The sequence below is a fragment of the Mustela nigripes genome, chromosome 13 (assembly GCF_022355385.1).
Source record: "Mustela nigripes isolate SB6536 chromosome 13, MUSNIG.SB6536, whole genome shotgun sequence".
Classification (NCBI taxonomy): Eukaryota; Metazoa; Chordata; class Mammalia; order Carnivora; family Mustelidae; genus Mustela; species Mustela nigripes.
Window position 1 is genome coordinate 97,678,532 of NC_081569.1, and position 9,772 is coordinate 97,688,303.

Genomic DNA, 9,772 nt, shown 5'->3' on the forward strand with positions numbered 1-9,772 from the left:
ACGCCCCCCCGGAGAGGCGTTCCCGTCGTCATTCCTTGAGTGAGGACGTCCCTCCCGGAGTTTCTTGGACTGGTAAACTCAGGTCCCTGATAACGCTGAATGCGAGCAGAGTGAAGGACCACAACCCGCAGGCTAGTGCGGAGACAAATAACTCAAGATGCTTCTTTTTCTTGAAAACATTAATCTGTCCGGTACAAATTAAATACGTATAAATCGATCATCTCCTGTGTGCCAGGGTGCGTCTCTCTGATAAAGGTAAAACAGAGGGGGAAAGCAATATGGAGTTTCTACTACCTCTTCCTTTGATAAATTCGAAGTTACCATAGTATCTCGTCATCCCTCTCATTGTTACATTGAATAGCCATGTGTTACCTCTTGGAATTTAATATTATAGTCAGAGTTTTTTAGGCTTTTGAGCACTAAAGGTCAAGACATGAAATTTTTAAATTTAAAACAGAACTTAGTTTCTTCTGTATAACTTAGAGGAGCTGCCAAATGTTCCCAATAACATTCGGAAAATAAGGGGCTCCATTCCCTAGTAAACAGATTAAGGCTTTGATAATGGAGAATGCTTTCCCTGAGATCGAAAACGTGTTAAAACAGATGTAAAACAATTAAGCAAGGATTTTTTTTTTTTTAACTACATAAGATTTGTTTTGCTGTGAACAAATGAGATGCTTAGTGTCTGTCTCCATCTTTGTATGATGTTCCCTTGGTATAGAGTTTCTCACAATTAATTCAATATCCAACAAATACTATTGAGCATCCACTATGCTAGGCACTCTTCTAGATGCTTTGATCATAGCAATAAACAAAACGGACAAGAATGCCTACTCTCATGGGGAAGAGAAACAAAGAAGGAAAATAAGTAATACATTCTGTGGCTAAAATAAGAAACAGAAGGCGGTGATTTTAGGCAGTGTGACAGAATGACTAGAGAAGGCTCATGAGAAGAAGGTAATGGAGTTACTTGGTAAACTGAAGGACTGGGAAGAAAGTCTATGTGGCTGGAGTAGAAGAGCAGGGTAGTGGGAAATATGTTAGGTAACAATGGCTAGAGCATCGAGAGCCTTGTGGGTTATTGCAAAGAATTTCACTTTGAGCAGAGGAGTGGCATGATCTAACAATGTTATAATATCACTTTGGATGCTGTCTTGATAATAGATTGAAAGAGAGAGTGAAAGTAGGAAGATCAGTCAAACTATTGCTGGCTTGGACCAAGATAATAGCAGAAGAGAGAATGAGAAGTGCTCATATTTTGGGCGTATCTTAGAGACAGAGCCAACAGGATTTACCAGCAGATTGAATATGAAGTGTGAGAGAAAGAGAGAAATCAAGGATCGCTCCTGTAGGTATATAAATCTTAATGATAGAACAGAACACCCAGTTGAAAGCAAATTATACATCGAGAAGAACATGAGAGAAGCAGTGACTTGTTCCTGTGGCTCACATAAGAAGGCCCAGTACTGCGGTATTGGTTTTGTGGATGGAGAAGGAGTGGAGGAGACAATGGGGTTTTGTTATAGATAGGGTACAGAGGCGGGAGATGAAGCAGGGAAGGGGGGCACTCAAAGTCTCAGGTTTCTGTCCAGGACTTACTTCAGAAGGATAAGAAAATGAAAGGGTATTAGGACTTTGTTAATAAAGCCAGCTCTTCAACACTGGGATTTTCCCAAAGACTGAAATATAGGCTAGCTTACATCCATGGGAGAAAGAATCAGAATCGTATAGCTGGAAAAGAATTCTGAGATCAGCTAGGCTAACCTCATTTTATTGATATGGGAACAAAACTGGAAAAATTAAGTGTTTTGCCTCAAATTATACTCCCGGTTAGTGGCAGACTAGTGACAGAACTGGTTTTCTGTTCCCATGTTGCTCCTTTTTCTGCTGTGGCACTGTAAGAATCCCACTAATGTGAATCCAGCCCTTTTCTAATGCAGTTGTTCTGAAAGCTGTCCACGTCCCCTACTAAGTACTCCCCTTTTCAGTGCTATTTCAATTCTTTGAATTACAGCACAGAGAAAGCCTCAATTAGGTGCTCTTTTTAAGAGTTATAATTTGCCATCATATCAAGAAGGGTGCATTCCAGAATCCACAATCTGTGGACAGTCTCAGCAGTAACAATGCATAGCAGTATGTAAGTTTTGAATACAAATCCCTAAATCCAGAGACTTTGAATTCACATGTTTTCTAGGAGTTCCTGGACTTCTGGAGCTTTTATTAAAGAATCCAGACATGGAGTGCCTGGGTGGCTCAGTGGGTTAGAGCCTCTGCTTTCGGCTCAGGTCAGGATCTCATCTCAGGGTCCTGGGAGTGAGCCCTGCATCGGGCTTTCTGCTCAGCAGGGAGCCTGCTTCCCCCTCTCTCTCTGCCTGCCTCTCTGCCTACTTGTGATCTCTGTCAAACAAATAAATAAAATATTAAAAAAAAAAGAATCCAGACTTTGCAGCTATAGTTCTCCAGACATTGCTTTTGATAAGACTGATACTATATTACTTAATAGAGATATTTCCCCTTGCAGTTGCTTTCTCAGTGAATAAAATCAATTAGGGAGTTACTTATGTCTTAACAACTATTTTTTATTAATTTAGGATTAAAATTTCTTTTATAGAAAGTGATAAGGTGTGATTCTTGGCTAATTTCATGGCTCTGTGGGTCTTAGGTTTCTCATCTGAAAATGGAGGAATTGGGTGGCCACCTGGGTGGCCCAGTCGGTTGGGTGTCTGCCGTTGGCTCAGGTCATGATCCCGGCATGCTGGGATGGAGCCCCACATTAGGCACCCTGCTCAGTGGAGAGTCTGCTTCTCCCTTCCCTCTGCCCCTGCCCCCTGCTTGTTCTCTCTCTCTCTCTCTCAAATAAATAAATAAAATCTTTTAAGAAATGAAAATGTAAGAATTGGACTAGCTGATTTTCAAAGTGTCTTTCAGTCCTATAGTTTTGTGCCACATAGGCAGAAGGACATATACAAAAATTAAGAGTTGCCCTAGTAGGACAATGGGCATCTTCTTTAAAAATATTTGTATTTATTGTTTTCACTAAAAAACAAAGAAAAAGTTACAATATTGGCATTATATATAATCATCATTAGCATAAAAATAAAATTTCAGCCTAATCACTACTTTCAAAAAGAGCCAAATTTCTTATGCTATTTTTACTTTGTCTTGTTAGAAGTGTATAATTTGAAAGAGTAAACTATGTGATAAGGGATTGTTTAAGAAAGGACCAAATGGAAGTAAGCACTATATATGGAGCTTCAAAAATAAAGGGGTGGAGAAGAGGAGCTTCTACTCTCTAACCCATTCTTCTTGGTCATATAACAAGATAAGCTAAATCTGAATAGGAGGAACTAATAACTATGTGAGGGTCTAGGGCTCTCTAAGCCTCCAAAGTTTTGTTCTTACCCTTTGAAGCAGAAGCTTTAATTGTTCCCTATGAAGGATAAGGATGTGTGATATTTATACAGTTCTGAACATATAAATGCTTAATATTGGCAACGAGTTGAGTTCCCAAACTCTTAGTGTCTGATGAGTTCCCCTCCAGCCACCCCAGTAATGTCAAGGTTTAGTATAAGTCTGATAAAAAATAGTTAAGGTCTGTCCCTAAGGTTAGCTCTTGTTCCTGTATACTGTTATTGCCCAGATTTAGAGGTCCTCTGAAACATTGACAGGTAGCCAAAATGAGTCTTGTAGCTTGGCAACGATAGCCTTTGACTTCAGTTGTATGTTTTTGCAGCCCTTTCTGTATCTTTGCCTCTCTAGCCCTAGCAGCTTTCTTCTTCCAAAATTGGGTCTTATATTCATCCACTTTTAGTTTTATTTTTAACTGTTTTTTTTTATAATTAACAACTTTTTCCTGGCCTACAGTAAGTTGTTTGTTTGTTTGTTTGTTTGTTTTTTGAGAACTCATTGAAAGTTTGCCCAGGGCTATCATTACTGGGAAGGTGGTGACTATTGACATGTACCTAATGTGGAAACACCTGCATCCTTTCCTCACTTCATAGGAGCCAAGGGATACTTAGAAACCCCATTTCTACTCCATTTGCCTAAATAAGCCACACCACTATTTCTCTTTTGCTGTAGCTACACCATTCTGAGCTAGAGTCCTCCTATAAAGATGATGTCCGGAAGTCCCAAAAGGAAATTGAGACAAAATATTCATCTGTCTTCAGTAGCTATTGGGGATTTCACTAGTCTTTAATACTACCATCTCTTACTCCAGCCTGGGGCCTACTCTCCCTGTTCAGGGTTTTTCTGCCTCAAATGCTTTACTTCATTTTATGTTTTATGGGAACTTAATTAATTAATTATAGAGGAATGAGAATCAGACTAGCATCAGATTTTTCATCATCAACAAAGACTACTATAAAACAATGGAACAATACCTTCAAATAAATGGAGGAATATCAGTTTTAGTTTATACCATATCCACCCAAAGTGTCACTCGAAAGTAAAAGAAGAGTTAAGATATTTTGGGGCATGAAGGAACTCAGAAAGCATACTTCCTATATATCCTATCCTAGTAAGTTACCAGCAGGTATGTTCTAACAAAATGAGAGAATAACTCTCACACACCAAACAAGCAAAACAAAAAGAGAAAAGTAAGGTTTAAAGAAGTAATGACTCTAACCCAAGAGAGTAATGAATTTAAGTCTATGTATCACAATTGGACAACTGGAATTCAATCCAGATTGGAATTAGAATTAAGAGAACTCTAGGAGGAAGTTCCTAGGAAAAGGTGGAATTTAAGAAACATGTACAATTTGGAACAAATTAAGATGATAAAAGCTGAAGTTTCAGAAAAAAAGGGCAAAGAAACATGAAAAACTTGTGGGTATATAGCAGCATGACCCTTCTGAAAAGGACCTACATGAATGTGAGATCCAACAAAGCAAGAGATTTGTCAAAAATTTTAAGTTGTGGGGGGGTTGCCTGGGTGGCACAGTCAGTTAGGCATGTGACTCTTGGTTTCAGCTAGGATCATGATTTTGGGGCCATGGGATTGAGCCCCATGTTGGGCTCTGTGCTCCATGCTGAGTGCAGAGAGTCTCTATCTGCCACTGCTGCTCGTGTTTGCCTACTCTCTCTAAAATAAATAATTTTTTTTTTAAATTGAAAATGGGGATTGGAGTAGTTGAAAATGAACAGGTGGTTAGCATTAAACACATTTTAATACAGAAAAGCCTAAACAATTGTGGGAATTAAGAAATTTAAAGAAATCAGAATTTGTCTTGCATTTTCTCATATTAATACACCTTTAAAATTGTTTACTTAAAGAGTTTAGTATCTTTCAAAACTTAATCCAGATGCATTTAGTCAGGACAGGTCTAAACAGGATATTAAGAATCAGGATCCTTTGCCTTTGGCTGGTGATGCTATTTACCTCATACTCATCAGGATTGAGGAATTAGAAATAACAAGGTAGACAAAGAGCAGATTCAGTGGAGTGAAGAAATAGGAGGGATGAACAGGTGGTTGTAGTCAGAGGGGAATTTTGTAAGTTTTGAATGATGTTACCAGTTGTGAAACATTAGCCAGTAGTTGGAGTAGAGTGGAAGGGATGGAATTGAAAAAGTTAAGGAATGCAAAGGCAGCATGTCAGAAGACATGGAATCTGGCAAAAATAAACTATGAGACATGGAAGAGGGGTAAAGGGAATGTCTCAGAAATCAGTAGAAACGGATAGAATAAAGGGCATAAAAATACCAGATTGCTTCTTTATAATTAATGTATTACAACAAGGCCTTGGAATCCCATTAACTTCTGTTGAGAACATGCAGTAGTTACATTCAAATACTGTATTTCTCTGATGTATTGCATTGTTGATGCACTTCTAACTGTGAGTAATAAATTTATTTTGTTTCCTGGCACTAAATTTGTGGTGATCTGTCAATAGGAAACTAATGCACACAGTTTGCACAGTTCAAGGTTCTGATCACTGAATTTCCTGTCAGCATTGTGTGAGACTGTGTCTCTTTAATCTCCATTTGCTTATGTTCATGTCTTTTTTCATATAAGTAGCCTGGAAACCTTCGTAGGCTACAAAATATGTCCTCTGCCTCTCTTCATCTCATGAAGTCTCCGGACCCTGATAGGTCCACAAAAGTGTATATTAACAATATGATGGATTTCAGTAGAGTAAGAGGGTACCAAGGAAAAATTGGACTTGAATTTTTTCCAAAGAACTGCATAAGTTTTAATTGAGACCTCTGAAGTTGGGTGTATCCTCTCATGTGTTTGGGAGTTAAGAAAAAAAGGAAAGCAAGTAGTAGGAATAAATATATCAGGAATCCCTTATATCTCATGCTAAAAGGACTAACTTAGCAGACCTGTTATACTATTCTGTTACCAAAATGAGAGAAGCAATGGGAAAAAAATTAAAGAAATATAAATATCTTACTATGCCGATTAATATGGAGACACCTGGATGTAGATCATGATTAACACATTCTTCCTTGTTCTCTTTCCACCTGTGTTCTAACACATGTTTCTGTTGTTACCCCTTTGTTTTTTTCTGTATGGCTTTGAGGTAAATTGACATACAGTAAAATGTATGTGTTTAAAGTATATCATTTGGTAAGTTTTGACACCTAAAACCTAAGAAACCATCACTATAATAAAAATAATGAAGCTATCCGCCCACCCCCCAAAGCTTCCTTGTCCCCTTTTGTACTCCACCTTTCGGCTCCTTCCCACAACTTTCCACCTAATCTGCTTTGTTACTGTAGATGAGATTTCAGGTACTTGAAGTTTGTATAAATGAAGTTATACAGTATGTTCTCCTTGTACTCTGGTTTCTTTTACTCAAAACACATATTTTGAGATTCACCCATGTCTTCATGTGTACAATAACTTAATCCTTTTCACTGGGCTAGTAGTTTATGGTTTGAACATAACCACAATTTGTTCAGTCCTTTATCTATTGATGGACATTGTTTTCAGTTTGGGGCCATTATAGGTAAAGCTGCTGTGAACATTCACGTACATGCCTTTATGTGAACATGTGTTTTCATTTCTCTTAAATACCTAGCGATTTAACCCAATGTCTGGGTGATATGATGGATATATTTTTAACTTTGTAAGAAACTATCAAACTGTTTCCCAAAGTAGTTGTACCATTTTACAGTCTCACCATCAGTGTTCATGAAAGTTCTAGCTGCTCCACATTGTCATGCCCCCTTGTTCTGTTCATTTTTCCTTAACCCTTCTAATAGGTATGTAGTGCTATCTGCTAGTGATCTTTGTCTTTCTCTAATAAACTAATGATGATGACATTTTTTCATGTGCCTCTTTACCATCTTATTTGGTGCCTGTTCAAATATGTCAATTTTCATTGGGTTGATTTATATTGTTGAGTTTGAGAGCATATCATACTTAGTAAAAGTCCTTTAAAAGAGAATTTACTTCATATGACTTAAATCTGTTTAAATGTATTGAGGCTTGTTTTACAGACCAAAACATTGTCTCTTTGGTAAATGTTTCATGTGCACTTGAAAAATATGTGTATTCTGCTGCTGTTAGGTAGAATGTCCTGTGAATGTCAGTTCAGGTTTGCTGATAATGCTTAAGTCCTCTGCATCTGCAGTAGGCAAATAGAACCCCAGAGATGTCTATATCCTAATCCCCAGAATTTGTGAGTATGTCCCTTTACATGGCAAAAGGGACTCCACAGGCATGATAAGGTTAAGGATATTGAGATGGGGAGAGTATCTTGGATTGTTCAGGTGGGTCCAATTTAATCATATGGGCCCTTTATAAAGAGCAGAGGGACTTTTCCCAGCCGTATTCAGAGGGATCTGCAACTATGGAAAAAGGGTCAGAGAAATCCAGCATCACTTGTTTTGAAGATGACGAGGGTCATGAGCCAAAAAAATGTAGGTGATCTCTAGAAGTTAGAGAAGGGAAAGAAATGGTTTTTCCCAGAGAATGCAGAAAGGAGTACGGTGCTGACAGTATCTTAATGTTCGCTCAGTAGGACCTGTGTTACACTTCTGACTCACAGAACTAAATTGTTTAAGCCCTTAGATTTGTGGTAATTTGTTACAGCGTAAGAGAAAAATAATACATTGGCCAGTGTAGCTAGAATTTCTAGTATTCTTCATTTTTTTGTTGCTGTTGTTTAGATCCAGATTTTCAATGGGTATAATTAACTTTACCTATATAAATTTTTCCTTTAATATTTCTAGTAATGTAGGTCTACCATTGATACAACATTACAGCTTGTTTATGTCTGAAAATGTCCTTTGACTTTTCTTTTTCTAAGATTTTATTTATTCATTTGAGATGGAGAGATAGAGCATGAGTGGGTGAAAGGCAGAGGGAGAGAGAAGGAGAAACAGACTTCCTGTTCAGCCAGGAACTTGACATGGGCTCAGGACCTGGAGATCACAAGCTGAGCTGAAGGCAGATGCCCAACCATCTGAGCCACCCAGGCGTCCCAAGGACCTTTGATATTTTTAAACAAATTTTTGTTTTTATTTTTTCACTGGGTAAGGAATTTGAGGCTAGATTCTTCATCTTCTTTACTTTATTTTTTTAGATGTATTTTATTTGAGAGAGAGACAGAGATACCAAACCAGAAGAAGAGGGGGAAGCAGGCACTCCACTGAGCAGGGAGCCTGACTCAGGGCTGGATCCCAGGACCCTGGGATCATGACCTGAGCTGAAGGCAGACGCTTAACTGACTGAGCCACCCAGGCACCCCTTTATTTCTTTTAGTACTTCACAGATGTTATTCCAATACATTGCTTGTGTTCTTCACTTCTGGTGAAAACAAAAAATTGTTGTCATCTTTACTTCTGTTCCTCTTTATGTAATAGATCTTTTTCTCTAGTTCTGGAAAAATGAATGGGATATGGATTTAAAACCAATGGTTTATGATACCAGAAATATGTATTCTTTTGGTGAGAAAGGGATCAAATAACACCAAGGTTGACAAAATTACATTTGTCTGTAGGCTAACTGTAAATAATATATAGTAATGGTTCTCAAACTTTTTGGTCTCAGGAGTCCAACTCTTAATAATTATTGAAGACCTCAAAGAGATTTTGCTTATATGGATTATATCTATCAGTTGACATTAATGACCATGTTAGAATTGAAATTGAGAAAAATTTTAAAGTATTTTATAATAAGGCCATTATATGTTAACACAAATAACATATTTTTGTGGAAAATGACCATATTTTCAAAACAAAAATATTTGGTGAAAAGAGCTATAAAGAAATCTCTTCAGGGGTTCCTGGCTGGCTCAGTCAGTAGAACATGTAGCTCTTTATCTCGGGGTCATGAGTTCAAGCCCCACATTGGGCATGGAGCCTACTTAAAAAAATAAATAAATAAAGAAATCTCTTTAGAGTCTGGGTTAATACACAAGAGCTGAATTTTCTCCTCTATTTCTGGATTCAATCTGTTGTATGTATGCATTGTTGTGGTTGAAGTTATATGAAGAACACCTGGCCTCACATACAAAGTAGTAGGAAAGCAAGGGAATACTTTAGTATCTTTTTCAGATAACTGTGGATATTAATCACTGATACTAAAGCATATTCAACAAATAGTAGTTTCTCAAATAGTAAGTTGTAATGTGGAATCAGAAACCAATGAACTTCTGGGAGCTCTCTTACATTAGTATCTACTGTCTGTCCTGGACTTCGGATCTTTTATCTTAGCAAAATATGTGTGTGTGTGTGTGTGTTTGTGTGAAATACACGAGCTGGGTGGGGTAGTGCAGGGGCAGAAGGAGAGAGAGCGAGAGAATCTTAAGTGGGTTCCA